At 41.7% G+C, this 22,664-nt stretch overlaps 1 pseudogene; it reads right to left on the bottom strand.

Moving 5' to 3' along the window:
• Positions 1 to 22,664, bottom strand: part of LOC101273789 (thymidylate synthase-like) — a 45,998-nt pseudogene that overhangs the window by 18,789 nt on the left and 4,545 nt on the right.

The following is a 22,664-nucleotide window of genomic DNA, read 5'->3' on the forward strand; positions in this document are numbered from 1 at the left end:
AAATGATTCACTAACAGCCATGTAGGTATATATGTGTATATTCACGTATACATACACGCATACATTATTTATATTGTTTTCTCCCTGTGTTTAAAATGCTCAGGAGCTGAAACTTGTTTGGAAATGTTCAGTCAAACGAAATGGTTCCTTTTGCAATATGCAGTTAGTTTTGGTAGCTCAAACTGCCTTTAACTTTCTTTTCCCTTTCTCCCTGTGTCATTAAAGGTGAAGGGCAAGCAGGAGAGAGAGGGTTTTAACTTATTCTGGTGCTCTCCCAGCGGAACTGCTGCATGCAGCCTTAAAGGCTCTGTGTTGCACGACATAGATTATGGTGCGATGGTGCTCCCACTGCCCAAAGTGGTGCAGTGGGGCTGCCAGTCTAACGTAGCCGGAGGGGGATTTGGGGTTTGGAAGTGTATCAGTTAGCTATTGCTGCTTAATAACTCCAAACTTTGTGGTTTCAAACAAAAGCCATTTATTATATTTCATGAATTTGGTGCTGCTGATCTTGATTATGTGATCAGCTGGTGGGTAGGCTGGTGGCTGGTGGACCTAGGATGACCTTGACAGGGACAGTTCATCTGTCCTTCCTGTGTTTGTCACATTCCTCCAGCAGGTTAGCTCAGGCTTGTTCTCATGTTAGTGGCAGTTCATGTATAAGCGTTTTTTTAGCTTCTGCTCAGTCATATTTGCTGCTTTCTCATTCTCCAAAGCACATCACATGGCCAAGTCCAGAGTCAAGGTGAGAAGGCAACTACCAAAGGGTGTGGATACAGGGAGGTGTGAAAAATTGGGACTCAATGCAATCAGTCTGACGAAGTGAGTTAGCAAACAAAAGGCTCAGGAGAGACTGTTGTGGATGCCAACAGTCATTAATGTTCAAGTCAGTCATGTTTTACTTTGGAGTTTGTGTTTATTCATTTATTCATCCATCCAACATTTATTAGGGGACTATCATGTTTAGACACTGTTCTAGAGGCTGGGACAAACTTTGTATTTAAAATGGTTACCTGACAGGACAGGATTTTCTTTGCAACTGTCACCTTCTATTTCTTTTCTCATCTTAGGTATGAAGGGGGTCTTTTGTAGATTGGAATAAAGAGGTAGAGATTTTTGTTAATGTAGTAATAAGTTTGCTCTAAGATATTGTCAGTGTAAACCGAGGAAGATTTGAAGGTCCTGAAGCCTCTTTACACAGGAATATTGGCCCACTTGTGTGGAGCTGGGACTTGGAAGGAGGGGAAGGGGGTAGAAAAGGACCAATGAGATTCAGTGGGGCAGAGAGAGAGGGAAGAGGGAGGAAATCCAGAGAGAGAGAGTGGAACTTCAGATGCTTATCTGAGGTGGACGGAATTAACTGAAGGATGACATTATGGGAAAGCAAAGACGTTTTGCATCTTCCTCTGGGTTCCGTGTGTGTGCATACTCAGCGAATGCTTTTCTGTAATATGTTGTCGTAATGTGATCTCCCAGACACTATGGGATTAACAAAGGCATTTCATTATGTGGGAATATTGAAGAGTTAATCATTTAGCTTGCTCTGTTCTTCCCCTCACATCCCCTTACACCTACCGAGACTTCCCTTCATCCTTATCACTTGCCAGTCACCGTCAACTTTCTTTGGCCTTAGGGGTCTCCCCCTTAACCAGGACCTTGATTATTAGTCATTTTAATTTGCCTCTGTAGAATTCTAGAATTCTCATCTACTTGATCTTTATTCTTCAACAACCTTCACACATCCTAGCTTCCAGCAGACTATCTTGATTCTGATTTCATTCTTTCATGGGACATTTAGGGAGCTCCAATGATCATGTGAGGCAGGGTGGCTACAGACATTACTATGCAAATAATAACAATTGAGTGCTTATTATGGAAGCACTCAGTAAGCATTACTATTCTAAGCACTTTTGCTTGTATACACTCAACCTCACAACAATGATGATTATCCTCATTATAGATGAGGAAATGGAAGCACAGAGAGGTCAGATAACTTGCTCGAAATAACGGAATTGGTGGCAGAGCTGGGATTTGAATCCAAGTGGTCAGGCACAGCCACACTCGATAAATAAGGGCCACTCCTGACTGCAGGGAGTGACAGTGCCTTCATTTTCTCTTCCTTTCTTCTCTCACCATAACCTCTCATTGCTTCAAACATTTTCTGCCTTCATCCATTCTTAAGAAAAGCTCCATTTATATATATGATGTTTTAATTCCTCTCTCTACCATTTCCTTCCCTCCTGTCCTCACCTCCTATGAGACCTCGCTCTTTTCATTAGCTTGGCTTTTACTTCTATCTTCTCTCAATTCATCTCTGCTAGTTCCTTCCCCTCAGTCAGCAAATATACTTAGCATTAGAAAACAAACTATCCTCTAACTTGTTACTTTCTTGAATGACAAAATAAAAAAAATTGAACCTTTAATAATCCACCACTTGATGGAATCTCTCTCCTGGGGCCTCTGAAGATCACATCAAAGCTGACCATCTTTCCTCAGTCATGCTCCCTCCGTCACGTCTCTGAATATACATTCCTACTTCTCTGATTGTGGTTTCCTGTTTCCATAACTGTTTTTATTCCTTCTCTTCTTACCTATCAGTGGGCATTGCCTAATGTTCTGTGCTGTGAGCTTTTCCCTAATCTTTTTACTTTCTCCCTCAGAGATAATGTGGTCATATAATTTATTGCCCAAACTGGGAAATTGTTGTCTGGGACAAATGTGAAACTGGATGTGATGCCAGGGCAGTAGGAGCAAACCAGGATGGCAGCCTTTCCCCAGTCTCTCTCAGTTCCACATTTCCAGCCCCTTACTGCTGGTCTCTATGTATGTTCAGGGCTTCAAGCTCCACATATCCTAAACCACACCCTTCATATTTTTCCTTCCTTTTCTAACCAACTATTCCTGATTTCATTACTTTTGCCATCTTGCAATGACTGAGACTTGAAAACCTGGGTCATTTCTGAATGTTTCCCATACACACTGTCAATGACATCAGTGTCTAGGTCTACTGATTTGGCTTTTATGTTTCCCCCTCTTATTCCTTTCTTTCCATTTTTAAAAAAAATAAATTTCTTTATTTTTTGGCTGTGTTGGGTTTTTATTGCTAGGCATGGGCTTTCTCTAGTTGCGGCGAGCGGGGGCTACTCTATGTTGTGGTTCATTGGCTTCTCATTGCAGTGGCTTCTCTTGTTGTGGAGCATGGGCTCTAGGTGCGTGGGCTTCAGTAGTTGTGGCACGTGGGCCCCGTAGTTGTGGCTCATGGGCTCTAGAGCATAGGCTTGGTAGTTGTGGCACATTTGCTTAGTTGCTCTGTGGCATGTGGGATCTTTCCAGACACGGCTCGAACCCGTGTACCCTGAATTGGCAAGTGGATTCTTAACCACTACGCTACCAGGGAAGTCCCCTTTCCTTTCCATTTTCAGTGCTACTATTTTAGTTCAGGCCTTTATCACTTCAAGCCAGTACTATTTTTGTAGCCTAATCCCAAACAAACTTTTTAAACTGTGTCTTCTACTTATCCCAGAACTCTATGCATATCTAATCCAGACCCTTTACTGTCTGCTGTCCTGAATAGAATACTTTGGCTTTCAGTAGTTTGATTATGATGTGTCTAGGTGTGAATGTCTTTGAGTTTATCCCACTTGAAGTTTGTTGAGTTTCTTGGATGTGATTAATGTTTTTTTCTTCAAATTTGGCCGTTATTTTTACAAATATTGTATCTGTCCTTTTCTCTTTGTTTTCTCCTTCTGTGGCTCATATTATGTGTGTATTGGTATGTTTGATGGTGTCCCTCAGTCTCCGAGGCTCTGTTCATTTTTTCTTTATTCTTTTTATATCTGTTCCTCAGACTAGATAATTTCTTTTTTTAAATGTTTTACTTTATTTTATTTAATTTTAAAAATTGAAGTATAGTTGATTTACAATGTTGTGTTAATTACTGCTGTACAGCAAAGTGATTCAATTATACATATATATGTATATTCTTTTTGAAAATATATATTCTTTTTCATTATGGTTTATCACAAGATACTGAATATAGTTCTCTGTGCTATACAGTAGGACCTTGTTCTTTATCCATTCTATATGTAATAGCTTACATCTGCTAACCCCAACCTCCCACTCCATCCCTCCCACAACCCTCTCCCTCATGGCAACCACAGGTCTGTTCTCTATGTCTGTGATTCTGTTTCTGTTTCATAGATATGTTCATTTGTGTCATATTTTCCTTTTTAAAAATTTTTATTTATTTTTACTTTTTATACAGCAGGTTCTTATTAGTCATCCATTTTATACACATCAGTGTATACATGTCAATCCCAATCACCCAACTCATCACAGCCCCCCAAACCCCCCTGCCGCTTTCCCCCCTTGGTGTCCATACATTTGTTCTCTACATCTGTGTCTCAATTTCTGCCCTGCAAACAGGTTCATCTGTACCATTTTTCTAGGTTCCACATATATGCGTTAGTATACGATATTTGTGTTTCTCTTTCTGACTTACTTCACTCTGTATGACAGTCTCTAGATCCATCCACGTCTCAACAAATGACCCAATTTCGTTCCTTTTTATGGCTGAGCAATATTCCATTGTATATATGTACCACATCTTCTTTATCCATTCATCTGTTGATGGGCATTTAGGTTGCTTCCATGACCTGGCTATTGTATATAGTGCTGCAATGAACATTGGGGTGCATGTGTCTTTTTGAATTATGGTTTTCTCTGGGTATATGCCCAGTAGTGGGATTGCTGGATCATATGATAATTCTATTTTTAGTTCTTTTTTTTTTTCTTTTGTGGTACGCGGGCCTCTCACTGCTGTGGCCTCTCCCATTGTGGAGCACAGGCTCTGGATGTGCAGGCTCAGTGGCTATGGCCTCACAGGCCCAGCTGCTCCGCGGCATGTGGGATCCTCCTGGACTGGGGCATGAACCTGTGTCCCCTACATCGGCAGGTGGACTCTCAACCACTGTGCCACCAGGGAAACCCATATTTTTAGTTCTTTTAAGGAACCTCCAAAGTGTTCTGCATAGTGGCTGTATCAATTTACATTCCCACCAACAGTGCAAGAGCATTCCCTTTTCTCCACACCCTCTCCAGCATTTGTTGTTTGTAGATTTTCTTTTTTTTAAAAAAAATAAATTTATTTATTTATTTTTGGCTGTGTTGGGTCTTCGTTTCTGTGCGAGGGCTTTCTCTAGTTGTGGCAAGCGGGGGCCACTCTTCATCGCGGTGTGTGGGCCTCTCACTATCGTGGCCTCTCGTTGTGGAGCACAGGCTCCAGATGCGCAGGCTCAGTAGTTGTGGCGCACAGGCCTAGTTGCTCTGCAGCATGTGGGATCTTCCCAGACCAGGGCTCGAACCCATGTCCCGTGCATTAGCAGGCAGATTCTCAACCACTGAACCACCAGGGAAGCCCCATTTGTAGATTTTCTGATGATGCCCATTGTAACTGGTGTGAGGGGATACCTCATTGTAGTTTTGATTTGCATTTCTCTAATAATTAGTGATGTTGAGCAGCTCTTCATGTGCTTCTTGGCCATCTGTATGTCTTGTTTGGAGAAATGTCTATTTAGGTCTTCTGCCCATTTTTGGATTAGGTTGTTTGTTTTTTTTAATATTGAGTTGCATGAGCTGTTTATATACTTTGGAGATTAATCCTTTGTCCATTGATTCATCTACAAATATTTTCTCCCATTCTGAGGGTTGTCTTTTCGTCTTGTTTATGGTTTCCTTTGCTGTGCAAAAGCTTTGAAGTTTCACTACATCCCATTTGTTTATTTTTGTTTTTATTTCCATTACTCTAGGAGGTGGATCAAAAAAGATCTTGTTGTGATTTATGTCAAAGAGTGTTCTTCCTATGTTTTCCTCTTAGAGTTTTAAAGTGTCCAGTCTTACATTTAGGTTTCTAATCCATTTTGAGTTTATTTTTCTGTATGGTGTTAGGGAGTGTTCTAATTTCATTCTTTTACATGTAGCTGTCCAGTTTTCCCAGCACCACTTATTGAAGAGACTGTCTTTTCTCCATTGTATATCCTTGCCTCCTTTGTTATAGATTAGTTGATCATAGGTGCATGGGTTTATCTCCGGGCTTTCTACCATCTTCCATTGATCTATATTTCTGTTTTTGTGCCAGTACCATATTGTCTTGATTACTGTAGCTTTGTAGTATAGTCTGAAGTCAGGAAGTCTGATTCCTCCAGCTCTGTTTTTTTCCCTCAAGACTGCTTTGGCTATTCGGGATCTTTTGTGTCTCCATACAAATTTTAAGATTTTTTGTTCTAGTTCTGTAAAAAATGCCATTGGTAATTTGATAGGGATTGCATTGAATCTGTAGATTACTTTGGGTAGTATAGTCATTTTCACAATATTGATTCTTCCAGTGTAAGAACATGGTATATCTCTCCATCTGTTGGTATCATCTTTAATTTCTTTCATCAGTGTCTTATAGTTTTCTGCATACAGGTCTTTTGTCTCCCTAGGTAGGTTTATTCCTAGGAATTTTATTCCTTTTCTTGAAATGGTAAATGGGAGTGTTTCCTTAATTTCTTTTTCAGATTTTTCATCATTAGTGTATAGGAATGCAAGAGATTTCTGTGCATTAATTTTGTATCCTGCAGCTTTACCAGATTCATTGATTAGCTCTAGTAGTTTTCTGGTGGCATCTTTAGGATTCTCTATGTATGTCATCTGCAAACAGTGACAGTTTTACTTCTTCTTTTCCAATTTGTATTTCTTGTATTTCTTTTTCTTCTCCAATTGCCATGGCTAGGACTTCCAGAACTATGTTGAATAATGGGCGTGAGAGTGGACATCCTTGTCTTGTTCCTGATCTTAGAGGAAATGCTTTCAATTTTTCACCATTGAGAATGATGTTTGCTGTCAGTTTGTCGTATATGGCCTTTATTATGTTGAGGTAGGTTCCCTCCATGCCCACTTTCTGGAGAGTTTTTATCATAAATGAGCATTGAATTTTGTCAAAAACTTTTTGTGCATCTATTGAGATGATCATATGTTTTTTATTCTTCAATTTGTTAATATGGTCTATCACATTGATTAATTTGCGTACATTGAAGAATCTTTGCATTCTTGGGATAAATCCCACTTGATCATGGTGTATGATCCTTTTAATGTGTTGTTGGATTCTGTTTGCTAGTATTTTGTAGAGGATTTTTGCATCTATATTCATGAGTGATATTGTATCACAATTGTATGTAGTGTCCTTCCTTGTCTCTTGTAACATTCTTTATTTTAAAGTCTATTTTATCTGATATGAGTATTGCTACTCCAGCTTTATTTTGATTTCCATGTGAACGGAATATCTTTTTCCATCCCCTCACTTTCATTCTGTATGTGTCCCTAGGTCTGAATTGGGTCTCTTGTAGACAGCATATATATGGGTCTTGTTTTTGTATCCATTCAGCAAGCCTGTGTCTTTTGGTTGGAGCATTTAATCCATTCACATTTAAGGTAATTATCAATATGTATGTTCCTATTACTATTTTCTTATTGTTTTGGGTTTGTTTTTGTAGGTCCGTTTCTTTTGTTTCCCACTTAGAGAAGTCCCTTTAGCATTTGTTGTAGAGCTGGTTTGCTGGTGCTGAATTCTCTTAGCTTTTGCTTGTCTGTAAAGCTTTTGATTTCTCTGTTGAATCTGAATGAGATCCTTGCTGGGTAGAGTAATCTTGGTTGTAAGTTTTTCTCTTTCATCACTTTAAGTATATCATGCCACTGCCTTCTGGCGTGTAGAGTTTCTGCTGAGAAATCAGCTGTTAACCTTATGGGACTTCCCTTGTATGTTAGTTGTCATTTTCCCTTGCTGCTTTCAATTATTTTTCTTTGTCTTTAATTTTTGCCAATTTGATTACTGTGTGTCTCGGCATGTTTCTCCTTGGGTTTATCCTGTATGGGACTCCCTGCGCTTCCTGGACTTGAGTGGCTATTCCCTTTCCCATGTTAGGGAAGTTTTTGACTCCAATCTCTTCAAATATTTTCTCGGGTCTTTTCTCTCTCTCTTCTCCTTCTGGGACCCCTGTAAGGCGAATGTTGTTGCATTTAATGTTGTCCCAGAAGTCTCTTAGGCTGTCTTCATTTCTTTTCATTCTTTTTTCTTTATTCTGTTCCGCAGCAGTGAATTCCACCATTCTGTCTTCTAGGTCACTTATCCGTTCTTCTGCCTCAGTTATTCTGCTATTGATTCCTTTTAGTGTAGTTTTCATTTCAGTTATTGTATTGTTCATCTCTGTTTTTTGTTCTTTAATTCTTCTAGGTTTTTGTTAAACGTTTCTTGCATCTTGTCAATATTTGCCTCCATTCTTTTTCTGAGGTCCTGGATCATCTTTACTATCATTATTCTGAATTCTTTTTCTGGAAGGTTGCCTATCTCCACTTCATTCAGTTGTTTTTCTGGGGTTTTATCTTGTTCCTTCATCTGGTACATATCCATCTGCCTTTTCGTCTTGTCTATCTTTCTGTGAATGTGGTTTTTGTTCCACAAGCTGCAGGACTGCAGTTCTTCTTGCTTCTGCTGTCTGCCCTCTCTGTGTCATATCTTAGATTCCACAAATAAGTGATATCATATGGTATTTGCCTTTCTCTTTCTAAGAGAAATGCCATCTAAATGACATTCTTAGTACTTAACATCTATCTATCTATATGCATATATATATATATATATATATATATAAAAAATATATATATTTCTTCGGTGTGTGGGCCTCTCACTGTTGTGGCCTCTCCCGTTGCGGAGCACAGGCTCTGGATGCGCAGGCTCAGCGGCCATGGCTCACGGGCCTAGCCGCTCCGCGGCACGTGGGATCTTCCTGGACCGGGGCATGAACCCGTGTCCCCTGCATCGGCAGGCGGACTCTCAACCACTGTGCCACCAGGGAAGCCCCTCAATATATATTTTATATATATTTATTATATTATTTTATTTTTTGCATATCTGTATCTCCTCTACTAAAATGAAAACTCTTTGTGTATAGTAACAATGTCCTGCACCCTCTGATTCCTCAAAGATTCAATATTATAGGCAACCTTCTAAAACTTTGCTGAATGAATCAATAAATAAGAGCATTGTTTTCATGGGCAATAAGCTCTTAATTCCACACTAGGACTGACCAAGTAAAACTACTGGAATTTGGAAACTCATTGGTAAGTTGGAAATTGCCAGCAACTGCTTTCTTAATTAAGAAAGCAGTTAGTTTTGTAGAGATTTGAACCTAGAAAAGTGACTCTAATTGTTTTCACAAATTATTTTCTTGAAAAATGCTAAGTAGTAAAACCCTAGTGAAATGTGTAAATGAAGAAACTTTCATCTTAGATGCTTTGGGAGAAAGGAGGGAAAACATTGAACTGAAGAAAGATATATGTGCTGTTAGTTATTCATTTCTTTTTCACTTGAGATGATGGTTTTAGGTGAAATGTCAGCAGCTTTGTCATCATTCATCTCTTGAGTCTCAAAGCTGATAATTTACAGACTTTCTACTTTCCCTGGCATATGACCATTTGCCTCTTGTGCATAAAACAGGCGTGGGTTGCCAGGCCTGGTGACTCTGGCTCAGACAGATGGTGAAGTTATCCCTGGTCTCAGATGCTCTTTGTGGTCTGTGGTGTGAGGTGGTTTCCTGGTTGGTAAATTGACATTCTCTTGCCCAGAGAAACTATGAGATGTTAAAGGAGTCTTGTGGGAGAGAAAGGTGCTATAGGATGTTAAAACATATGGGCACCACTCTAGTTCACTGCCAGAGAGAAATAGATTAAGTGAGCTCAGCAAGTTTCCAGTAGAATTCAGTTAATTGTCCTGCCCCACATGAAAGAAGCTTATTAGAAATTTGTTAGGTGATCATAGATTCTCTCTCTTAGTGCACTGTATAAATAGAGATTAGTTTTGGCTTATTTAAAAAGAGGTCCTTTCCAAACTTGTTTAACTGTTGGACCATATTTTCTTAGAGCATCTCTTGGGGTTGGTGTTCCACAGACTACATGTTAGGAAATGCTGTGGTCGAGATACATGAAAACGCAGAGTTTAGGTTGCTTTCTAGAACACTCCACCAAAAGCCTTTCAAGCCAACATCCAGGAAATTTCCTTTTCTTCTTTATTTCCTTTTCTAATTTCCTTCTCTAATCATTCTTCAAGTCCTTGCCAAACAGAAATTCTGATTCAAGCACTTGATAAATACCATGACAGTTAAAGAGAAGTAAGACAAGTTATTTGTTTGGTCTGGGCCTCAGTTTATTCATGTGTAAAGCAAGAAGGTTGGATTATGATTATTAATATCTCTGCCAGCTCTTTAATTCTGTGCTTTTTTGATTCAGAAAGCACGATCCCTGACCCCAGGCTACTAACTATCTAGCTTGGGATAAAGGCTAATGCAAATGACATAACTAGCAAGCAGTTCAAAATGGCACATATCTCTGTGCCAAATAGTGTGGTGCAGATTAGAGGGGCTATACAAGTGCAGACAGGGGAAACCAGTGGGGCCAGAACACTTCTAACTCTCTCTGTTTTTTTCTTGCTCAACAGAGCCCCTAAAACAATGATTTAATGAGAATGTATTTGGTTATGGAGATATAAAATGCATTTACTACATGGAAAGCCTTTGTTCCGTGTCTACTTAGGCTCAATTAATGACAGTGCAGAGGTTAGCTACAATGTGAGATTAATGAAAACACCTCTGTTGATAACTTAATACTTATTAAAACAATCATTAAGTCACCAATGCTTTTTGCGGAACCTGAAGACTTGAGCTAAAAGATGTTCTAGGCTGAAGGCATGAATAGGATCCTAGAATGTTAGAGCTAGAAGACTCCTGAGGGAGCACCAAGGTAAGGGGTCAGCAAACTTTTTCTGTGTAGGACCAGATAGTAAATGTTTTAGACTTTGCAGGCTGTTAGATCACTGCTGCAACTATTCAACCATACTGTTGAAGTGCAAACTCAGCCATGGACAATATGCAAATGATTGTGCATGGCTGCATTCTGATAAAACTTTATACACGGGCTTCCCTGGTGGCGCAGTGGTTGAGAGTCTGCCTGCCGATGCGGGGGACACGGGTTCCTGCCCCGGTCCGGGAAGATCCCACATGCCGCGGAGCGGCTGGGCCCGTGAGCCATGGCCGCTGAGCCTGCGCGTCCGGAACCTGTGCTCTGCAACGGGAGAGGTCACAACAGTGAGAGGCCCGCGCACTGCAAAATAATAATAATAATAATAATAATAATTAAGAAAATAAATTTTAAAAAATAATAAAATGCCTTCTTTATCATATATTAAAAAAAAAATTTATACACAAAAACAAGAAGCCTGTGGGCTCTAGTTGAAGATGAAGACCAGAGTAGTTTGGCGTTTGATCAAGATCATATGGACTGAATTGTGTCCCCCACCCTCCAGTTCATATGCAGAAGCCCTAACCGCCAATGTGACTATATTTGGAGATAGGGACTACAGGGAAGTAATTAAGGTTAAATGAGGTCATAGGGTGGGTCCCTGACACAAAAAGTTTAGTGTCCTTGTAAGAAGAGACACCATAGAGCTTGATCTCTTTCTCTCTCTTTTTCTCTCCACCATGTGAGGACACGGCGAAAAAGTAGCTGTGGAATGATAGAAAATATGGTTGTGCCTGCCCCTGGTTCCTGTCACAGAGCTCCTAATATGCCTTGGAATTTTTCCGGGTGATAGGAGCATCTTTTGTTCTAATGAGGCTACTCTTGGTGGGCTCCTGGATGGGGACTTGTCACCAGAAAGAGCAAGCCATGATTAGAAGCTTGGAACTTTCAGACCCATCCCTCATTCTCCGGAGAAGGAACAGGGACTGGAAATTGAATTAATAAGCGATCATACCTATGTGATGAAGCCTCCATAAAAATCCCCAAAGTACTGGGTTCATAGAGCTTCCAGGCTGGTGAACACATCCACATGCTAGGAGGGTGGCACAGCCCGACTTCATAGGGAAAGACCCTTGCAGATCTCACCCATGTATCTCTTCATCTGACTGTTCATTTGTATCCTTTAAAATATCATTTGTAGTAAATTGGCAGTAGTAAGTAAAACAGTTTTTGGAGTTCTGTGAGTTACTCTAGCAAATTCTCAAACCTGAGACAGGGGTCATGGGAACTTCCGATTTATAGCCAAGTCAGACAGAGGTCGTGGGTAACCTGGGGACCTACTACTTGTGATTGACATCTGAGGTGGAAGGCAGTCTTGTAGACCTGAGTCTTTATCCTGTGGGGTCAGTGCTAACTCCAATTAGTGTCAGAATTGAATTGTATTGAACTGTAGGACACTCAGCTGGAGTTGGAAAATTGGTCAGGGAAAAACCCCATGTATCTGGTATCTGAAATGTTGAGAACATGAGTAAAGGAAAAAACAGTGAATTTCCTCGACAGTGGCTATCTGCAGGCCAGGAAGAGAACTCCCACCAGAGCCTGACCATGCTGGCAACCTGATCTTGGACTTCCAGACTCCAGGACTGTGGGAAAATAAATTTCTGTTGTCTAAACCACTAGGTCTGAGTATTTTGTTATGGCAGCCTGAGCTGACTAACACACACAGCAAGTTTGGAGCAGAGTGGGGGCTGGTGTTGAGATCTGATGGCATTCCAAGCAGCTTTGGGTAGAGAAGAAAGAATATATTATCTTAGGTTTGAAAAGGAAAGTGATAATTTTTTTCCATTTCACCGTTTTATACTTTGGTCCAATATACAAATCAATAGATTAAAGAATTAGATCTTCATTTTGGAAAGCTAAAGTGTTGAGTAGGATATAAAATCTGTTAGCAGATTGAAGAAAGCATGAATGAGGATTTAGACCACATTTCCTAACTTTGCCTCCGAATTAATCTCTCCCTTCTCTGGGTACTTCTGTTAGTCATGTGCTTCTCACACCTTGTCTGTTACTACATGTCTGTTTTCATCTCCAAATCTTCTTGATGATAGGGTCACATTTAGTTACTTTATATTACCATAGCACCTAGCTTGTGCTATGCATAGAATGTGAATGCAATAGAATAATCATGGGTGTTACAACACATTCATTCAGTCAACAAATATTTGTTGGACATGTATTAGGTGCCCAGCTCAATATTAGATGATGACGGTGATGGCTAAGAAGACACCACCCTTACCCTCATGGAGCTCATAGACTGGTAGGAAAGCTTGATCCAATAATATAAGCATTCAATTTAAAATACATTCACAAACTTTGATGAATGATTTAAAGGAAAGGTACAATGCAGCAAAGCTATAAAATAGGGAAACCCCCTAAACTTGACAGCTATGTGCAAAAGAATCATACTGGACTACTTTCTCACACAAGATACAAAAATAAACTCAAAATGGATTAAAGACTTAAATGTAAGACCTGAAACCATAACACTCCAAGAGGAAAACAGAGGCAGTACGCTCCTTGACATTGGTCTTAGCAACAGTTTTTGGATCCATCTCCTCAGGCAAGGGAAACAAAAGCAGGTAAACAAACGGGACTATATCACAGTGAGTAGCTTTTGCACAGTGAAGGAAACTATCAACGAAATGAAAAGGTAGCCTACCAAATAGGAGAAAATATTTGCAAACGATATATCTGATAAGGGTTAATATCCAAAATATACAAAAAAACTCATATAACTCAACATCAAAAAAAACAAAGAACAAAAAGCTTGATTAAAAAATGGGCTGGGGCTTCCCTGGTGGCGCAGTGGTTGAGAGTCCGCCTGCCGATGCAGGCGACACGGGTTCATGCCCCGGTCCAGGGGGACCCCACATGCCGCGGAGCGGCTGGGCGCGTGAGCCACGGCCGCTGGGCCTGCGCGTCCGGAGCCTGTGCTCCGCGGCGGGAGAGGCCCGCGTACCGCAAAAAAAAAAAAAAAAAAAAAAAAAGGGCTGAAGACCTGAATAGATGTTTTTCCCAACATCCTTACAGATGTTGTAAGGAGACAGAAAGTAGAATGGTGGTTGCCAGGGATCTGGGGTAGGGAAAATGAAGAGTTTGTGTTTAATGAGTATAGAGTTTCAGTTTTGCAAGATAAAAATAGTTCTATGGATGTTGGGTGGTGATGGTTGCACAGCGATGTGAATGTAGTTAATGCCACAGAACTGTAAAAATGGTTAGTATGGTAAATTTTATGTTACATGTATTTTATCACAGTTAAAAAAAAGAAAGTTATACCTGTGACTGAGGAAGCAGGGGGCCACCCACAGCCCTAAGATATGGTGTGTCCCATGCAATATTTGGGATGTACTTACACTAAAAAATGATTTGTTATTTATCTGAGATCCATATTTAATTGTCATGCATTTTTTATTTGCAAACTCTGGCAACCCTACCCAAGAAGCCACACTTGCCATTTGAACCAGAACTTGCTTTGAGTGATGAAAGCTAGCAATAGCATTCTAAGAAATGTAAAATACTAGAGAACTCTATCTTATCCTTTTTCACCTGTGTTACTTCCCTGCGTTAGCCAGCTACTTACACTGAGAATGATGACGTACGTAAAAGGAAAGACCAGGCAACCTAGAGTTCCTATTCCTTTCAGTCCTTCCTTAGTCATCAGTTAGCCTAAGGTAGAGGGTTGGTTGCTAGAATATGCATGTATGAAGAAGTGAAATAAAAACAATTGAATTAGTTTTGTGCAGTGTTTCCACTGTTTTCATAAGAGCTAAATGAATATACAAGCTATGAGAAAATAAAATAGGGAAACCCAAGAAAACTTTCCTAAGGAAATGGTGTTTGTGGTGAGATCTGAAAAATGAGCAGGCATTAATCAGGTGAAGGAAAGATATGGGGTGTAAAAATAAGGGCAGAGACCTTAAGATGAAAGGACGCATGATGATTTGAGGAATTGATTGGGGCCGGGATGGTTGGAGCACAGATATACAGATGAGTCTGGAGTGAGTAACATGGCCTGGCCACTCAGAACCCCGTAGGCTGGATTAGTGGTTGTCCTAAGCATATTGAGAAGCCACTGCAGAGCTTTAAGCACCTTTAAGACTGTTCAGGCTGCAGTGTATCGCAGGAGAACAAAAGTGACTGTGAGAAGGCCAGTTCAGAGATACTTGCTGTACAATGGTGATTTGAAGCAGAGATCTCAGTGGTTGAGCTGGAGAGAAGCAGATGGAATTGAGGGTTTTAGGAGGACTTGATGAGGGTTAAATAAGGAGCTGACAGCGTGCAAGGTGTTGGATAATTCCTAAGTACCTGGCTTGTGAAACTTGAGAAGTGAGGGTGTTGGTCCTTGGGTGGAGGACACTAGGAGAGAGCTGGGTTTCAGAGAGGACAGGTGGGAGTGGGTTGTGATTGAGATTGGGCACTTGTGGAGGTATTGGTTAGGCAGCTGGGATTGTGGACCTTGGTTACACTCTCCCTAACCACAATTAAAATTTGTGATATCTTTCAAAGGTAAAGGGAAAGCAAAAGTATTTTGGATGAAAAATGAATACAGAAGGACTAACTCGCCTGCCTCTGATTTATTATCCTGGGCAGATACCCCGGAGCTGTGTCTGATAGGAAATCCCAGTGCTGGGGGTGGCTTGAAGTAAAATGATATAGACCAGGATCATCCTTTGTAAGTTTTATAGATGAGATGGTAGCTTCTTCAGACTGTGACACCACATCCTTTGGTATCTTCCCATCCATGTTTAAAAATCTGAGCTTCCTTCTTACAAGATCTTGCATGACTTGGCCTCAGTCTACGTCTCTAATGTCATCTGGCTTTCCTCTCCCTAGATTCTAGCCAGGCTGGCTCCCTGCTTGTTCCTTTCATGAACCAAACTTGCTCTGCCTCAGGCCTTTTGAACTCGAGTTCTCTTCTTGGTGTGCACCTCCCTTGCTCTATTAATGATAGCTCCTTCTCTGCATGAGATTTAAGCTTAAATTCCTCCTCCTCAGTGGAGCCTTCCCTGTTCATCCAACCTAAACACTTGTGCTCATCACTTTCTATTCCATTACCCTGTTTTATTTTCTTCATTTATCTCACACTCACCTAAATTGGGTTTACGTATTTTCTCATCTATTTCTCCCTATTGAATGAACCCTTATGAGAATGGCAACTGGGTCTACTACCTTGTTCAGTGCCTTCAGACCTATCACAGTGTCTGTTAAGGTGGAGGTGCTCAATACACTTCTGCTTAGGGAATGAGTTCTATTAGGCATTGGGAAAACACAGATAAATGTTGAGTAGGAATCTAAATCTTGAGGGCTGCAAGTGTCAGACTTTGGAGAAACATTGGTGCTCTAGAGAAGGGTAGGGTGTGGGGGACAAGTTCTGTGCAGAGATACGAAGGCCAAGTAGTTCTGAAAAGTCCACTAGAAACATTCTTAGCCCTCCTCAGACTCACTGACCTATATTAACCCAAATCCCCTTCCCTATGAAAACGTGGGGAAGCACCTCAAACACCACAGCTCGAAGGCTACTACCTGGTATACCTGGTACTGCTGTTGCCAGCATGTACGTTGTATATAGAAACAATGTAAGCTCCCTCTTAGAGAAAGAAAATATAAAATCAGAAGCATGAGTCTCCTTTAAGAGGAAAATCATCTTTAATTAAAGAAAAACTAGTAAACAGTCTGCTTGGACCTAAAATTGCTTAGTTTCTGCGTGCTGTTAAATTGGATTTATGATCTAATAAAGCAAACAAAGGGCTTTGGATAGCTGAACAATAAACTAAGATGAAAATTTTTGAGAAACATTAAAATCGATTAAACCCTGTTCTCTACAATAAGGGACAGATTTCTTCTCTGGATTTTTCTTCCATACAATATAAAGAGGTAGGGACTGTCTTGCTGTCAGATTGTCTTGCTACAAGACTACACTTCTATGCTTGTAAAGCTTATTTTAATCGTTGCAGAAAATCATAAAACATGGCCGGTTTAGGGAATAATCACAGGTTAGAAATTTTACCCACTTAATCAACTCAGATATAACTGAACCTAAAATAAACTTTCTAGCAACAATGTAGAGAATGAATCCCCAAAATGAAGAGCTGGTTCTGATCTGAATCCTGAATAGCATCAGTCAGTGACAGCCCGCTGCACTTGCTCCTAGTATCGGCTGGGGTCATCTCCAGGGTCATACCCCAGATGGAACTTGGAAGGACACTGCCAACGTCTGCCTCTCTGATCTTTTAGCTCATTTTTTGTATGTGTAAGTCCTTGATCAACCCTCTTATGATTGAGATATTCTTTTAAAAAACCATTATTTTTCTGAACATAAAAGTTACATGTATATATTGTAGGAAGTACAGAAAAATATAAAGGAGATAGAAATCCCTGTATCATATCATCAAAGGGAAAAAAAGGATAATATTTTGGGGTATTTTTACCTGGGCTAAGTTGTTTTATTTTTTTAGAAAATATGTCTTATAATGTGTTATTTCCTGCTTTTTCTTTTTAGTTAACATATCATGAACATTTCCCCATGACATAAACTGCTTTTTTGTGAAAATAATATTAATGGCCCCATAAATATTCCATTGTATAGATTACCATTCCCTTACTTTTATTTATTTATTTAATACATTTATTTATTTATTTGGGTGCCTTGGGTCTTTGTTGCTGCCGCGCGGGCTTTCTCTAGTTGTGGTGAGCGGGGGCTACTCTTTGTTGTGATGTGCGGGCTTTTCATTGTGGTGGCTTCTCGTTGCAGAGCGAGGGCTCTAGGCGCATGGGCTTCAGTAGTTGTGGCACATGGCTCAGTAGCTGTGGCTCATGGGTTCAGTAGCTGTGGCTTGCAGGTTCAGTAGCTGTGGCTTGCAGGCTCTAGAGCGCAGGCTCAGTAGTTGTGGTGCACGGGCTTAGTTGCTCCGCAGCATGTGGGATCTTCCCGGACCAGGGATCGAACCTGTGTCTCCTGCATTGGCAGGTGGATTCTTAACCATTGTGCCACCAGGGAAGTCCCTCCCCTACTTTTATTTATTTATTTTTTATAATTTATTAATTTATTTTTGGCTGTGTTGGGTCTTCGTTTCTTTGCGTGGGCTTTCTCTAGTTGCGGCGAGCGGGGGTCACTCTTCATCGCAGTGCGCGGGCCTCTCACTGTCGTGGCCTCTCTTGTTGCGGAGCACAAGCTCCAGACGCGCAGGCTCAGTAGTTGTGGCTCATGGGCCCAGTTGCTCCGCGGCATGTGGGACCTTCCCAGACCAGGGCTCGAACCTGTGTCCCCTGCATTGGCAGGCAGATTCTCAACCACTGCACCACCAGGGAAGCCCCCCCTCCCCTACTTTTAGACGAGTGGATTGTTTCCAGTCTCTTCCCTCTCTATCTTGTTCCCGCCCTCCCTGCCTTCCTTGAATTTTGTAAATCTCAATTAAACTGTTAATTCTTTTCAATGGCAGATTGAGTTATATAGTTAAGTCATAACTTGATAATCTTTAGTAACATACCACATTTTATTAATTATTAGTAGTCACAGAAAAATGAAAAAAATGTAGAGTTGGGAGAGATGGTTGAGTAAGTATTGCCAAATACCAAACTTTTATTTTCAGTGAAGGTAAGGTTTAGTTTTAGGACCAACATTATACAGAGAAAGGTTTCACTGTCATATAGACTAGTTTCCATTCAGACTACAAAATGCTTCCGGCTCTGTCACATAAAATGAGATGCGTTTCTGGAAACTTCTCGGTTTGCAGCTTCAAATCTGAGTTGCTCTTGGCATTTGTCTCCTTTCCTTCCAGGCAGAGGTGCTCTGTACAGTTTCTGCTCCACACCACTGGCTACGTGATTCTGTTCCTCTCAACATGTTATATTCTGCATCGAGTTCTGGTAGCCCATGTGATTCTTTGCTTCCTTGTATTCTTTATCATGGTGCCATTTTGGGCAAGAATCCTTCAAGACCGTGACTAATATTTTTCTTATGGACATCAGACAGATAGTGGGGCATCTGAACCGAGGCCTGTTACCTTTTCCCAATCAGTGAAATCCTGGATGTGCTTATCGAAGTGAGCGTCGCTCATCTAGCTAGGTGAATAGTTGCCCACTGGATTTAGCAGCTGATTCTCCTAGAGATGATCCATATTCTTTTAGTTACAGGGATAAGCAACAGAATGTTGTGTTGGTGGAGAAGGTGGTTGCAGTAATGACGGGGATATTTTTGAGTAGAAAATACACAATAAACCCAGTGTAAAGCATGGAAGGTCTGGATTCCAGGTTTAGGATGAAGCTGGGAAAAATTCTCAGGGTTCCCTTGTGAAGAACTTTTCTTCCGTGTTCAGGAAGAGGTGATAAAGGATCAGATGTGATAGCCCCTTGGTCTTCTTTACTCCTTTTCCAGGGAGAGCTGCATTCTTCTTAGAGGAGCTGCAGTAGCAGTGGCAGAAAGTGCCAGGTAGGTCAAAATAGTGAGAGTCCCAGCGGTGAGTAGCCACAGTGCACTGTGGTCCAGATGGCAGAGCTAGTCAGCTGTACTGCTAAGAAGGTGGCTTCTAATTTGTTTTTATCAGTAATTTTTTATGAACAGCTTTGTTGGATTAGAGTTCTAGAAGTATTTGGGAAGATGTAAATGCTCGATCACTTTTCGTATGAAAACTCAGTTTCTTTTTTTTCTTTTTTTCTTTTTTTTTGCGGTACGCGGGCCTCTCACTGTTGCGGCCTCTCCCGTTGTGGAGCACAGGCTCCGGACGCGCAGGCTCAGTGGCCATGGCTCACGGGCCCAGCCGCTCCACGGCATGTGGGATCCTCCCGGACCGGGGCACGAACCCACGTCCCCTGCATCGGCAGGCGGACTCTCAACCACTGCTCCACCAGGGAAGCCCTGTTTCTTTTTTTAAACTGTGTTGGTGGAAGTCACACAGTCAGTCCTTGGAAGAGTCTGGGAGAGTTCAGGCCAGTGGCCGGAGTTCACAGAGTCTGTGAGGACAGCACTGGGGTCCAGGCTGCTTCTCTGCATCAGTAGTGACATGTTAGGCTGAGGTCTCTGCTTGCACCTAACATTTCCCTTTAGAAAACATCTTGCCTCTCTCAGGATTTCAGGTCTCATTGCTGCGAGTTCAGGAAGGAAGAGGCGGTGTAGTCAGGGTGGAAACAGGTACTTGGGGTCGCCTCAGGAGTGAGCAGTAGAGGGCTGTGTGTATGGTTGCAGGTGGTGGCATCCTCACAGGATTGATTTTGTATATTGATGGAAGTCCTGGCTGACTATGTTATTATTCATGGCAACAATTTTAGGTAGTTAATTATTTATTACATCCTTTCCCCCTAGTGGATGTAACGGAACAAGAATCCTTATACCAGGGCTACACAAGTGTTGTCCTTTTACCTTTTGTAATGGAAGGCACTTTTGCCAGTTTAAAGATAATTGCTATCATTAAATATTGATAGAGCCTTTTTTTTTTTTTAAGTTTCTAGAAGTTAAAATGAAGGGAACAACTGGGAAATATAATCAATGTGCCCTGGACTTTTCATCCAATGAGACTTGGACCTCAAGGAGTAAGAAAATTATGTGGAAGGAGGATGCCTTCCTATTTGTTTTTTAACAACAGGCCTCCCAGGTTCTAATTATTGCCTGACATGTGAGCCAAAGGCGACATTTTACAAGGCAGAATATAAGAAAGAACTAGCACTTTACTACTGATATCAAACCAGAGTATAACTGTGTGTCTTCTATAACTGAGGGCATGCTGCCCTGAAAAGGGTTTAGAGGGAAGTTGTTAGGTGTAAATTGGCCTCAGCAATAGAAGCAAGGCTAATTAGAAGAAGGCAAAGGCCTCTGACATCACTATGCAGAATGGAGTCTCAGGCTTGAACAACTACAACAGTGGCAGGCTCTGGACAGATGAAAGCAGAGGAAATTGTGAGTGGGAATGGACCTTGTCTTTAGCAGTAGAAGGAACAGAGCAGTCAAACCCTGGAGCCCTGTCCTGTAGGGCTTTGGCTGCCTTGAGAAGCGCACACGCTCTACCTTTTTCCTCCTGTCCCAGGTTACTCTCCAATGGCATTTACTTTTATACGAATAAAATGAAGTTGCTCATTCACTTTCTCTTTCCAAAAAGGATTTGAAGAAGTTAATGGAACATCAAGGGTGAACTCAAATGGAGGAAAATAACTTACAGATAGGTAATGTGGAGTCTCAAGTGGGAGACTGTGCCTGTGGGATGAGGGAGGGGACGGGTTTGCCTAGTAGCAATGGCGATGGCATGCTGTGGTGGCTGTGGGGAGCTGTTTAACAGAAGATTGCTGCGTGTGTGTGTGTGTGTGTGTGTGTGTGCGCATGTGTGTTTGTGTATGTGTAGGGTGGTCATTTTCACCTCCTGTTACTGGGTCAGCCTGCAGCCACTGTTAAGGCTTCACAGATTTGGAGGGGCTGTGTGTTTCATTTGGGGAAATTTAAAGGTCTCCCTTAACATTTAGCCACCCCTGGAGGCCCCAGTCTGGTTAGGAATGTTTCAGTGGGTGAATGGCAGAGCTCTTTGGCACTGGCAGCTGGAACCTTGCACACACACACTTCTTCCTTCCTCTGATTGTGTTAAGTCAGCGTAGCCCTCGGACCCCGTGGCTGGCAGTCCGGGGACGTCCCCCCGTTGGTTTTGTCAGGGCAGTATTGGGATTTTTTGGTGGCATCTTTTACCAGCTCTCAAAATTTTCTCAGATACATCTTGATGAGATGAGACCTAGAAGAAAAAGGGAAATCTTATTGGGATTGAACAAAAAATACAACATTTGAAATAACATTTTGAAATAAAATTGGCTGTAGCAACGGAGAACTTAGGACTGTGGATAGTGGTATGTTAAAATTCACATGCCTCACACAGATGTGCAAAGCAAATGGAGTTTCTTTGTTTCCTAAAACTGATGTAATCTTCCTTTACCAGACCACACTCAAGCTGGGTGGGGGTAGGTAGTGGGAAGTGTGGAAATTAACTTTAAACTTGTCAATTTATGCTATCTCTGTACCTTTGGGTTTAAATAGTCTCTCTTGGATGACTAAGTTCCCTTTGGGTAAATATTCAGTCTTTTAGATGCCCATCCCCCCTGCCCCTCCCACTCTAAAATGGTACCTAGATAGATGGAAGGGTAGGATGTGTGTGACCTCGTGTTAGCAGGGGAGAGATGGGAGTTTCAGACCCATGCAGTGTCCTTTGGTTCCTCATTGATCTTCACCGGGCCATGGCTGATCTGTCTGTTCCCTGTGCTGCTGTTGGAGAGGGCCTATCTGCTCATTTGGAGGTCAGATCCCCAATACTGAGTTCTTGCTTTAGGCTCTGATCATGAAGCCCTTGACTGCAGCAACCATTTTGTCCTAATTGCAGCTCCTCACAGGTCCCCTCTGGTCTCTGAACCCCTGTTCCGGAGCAGGTGAGAGGTCCCAGATCTCTTGGATACCTTCTTTTTTTCTTTTTTTAAACTTAAAAAAAAAAAAATTAATTTTTGGCTGTGTTGGGTCTTCGTTGCTGTGTGCAGGCTTTCTCTAGTTGCGGCGAGTGGGGGCTACTCTTTGTTGTGGTGCGCAGGCTTCTCACTGCGGTGGCTTCTCTTGTTGTGGAGCACGGGCTCTACGCACGCGGGCTTCAGTAGTTGTGGCTCACAGGCTCTAGAGCGCAGGCTCAGTAGTTGTGGCGCACGGGCTTAGTTGCTCCGCCACATGTAGGATCTTTCCGGGCCAGGGCTCGAACCCGTGTCCCCAGCATTGGCAGGCGGATTCTTAACCACTCCGCCACCAGGGAAGCCCTTGGATGCCTTCTTAA

Source organism: Orcinus orca, chromosome 11 (assembly GCF_937001465.1).
Source record: "Orcinus orca chromosome 11, mOrcOrc1.1, whole genome shotgun sequence".
Classification (NCBI taxonomy): domain Eukaryota; kingdom Metazoa; phylum Chordata; class Mammalia; order Artiodactyla; family Delphinidae; genus Orcinus; species Orcinus orca.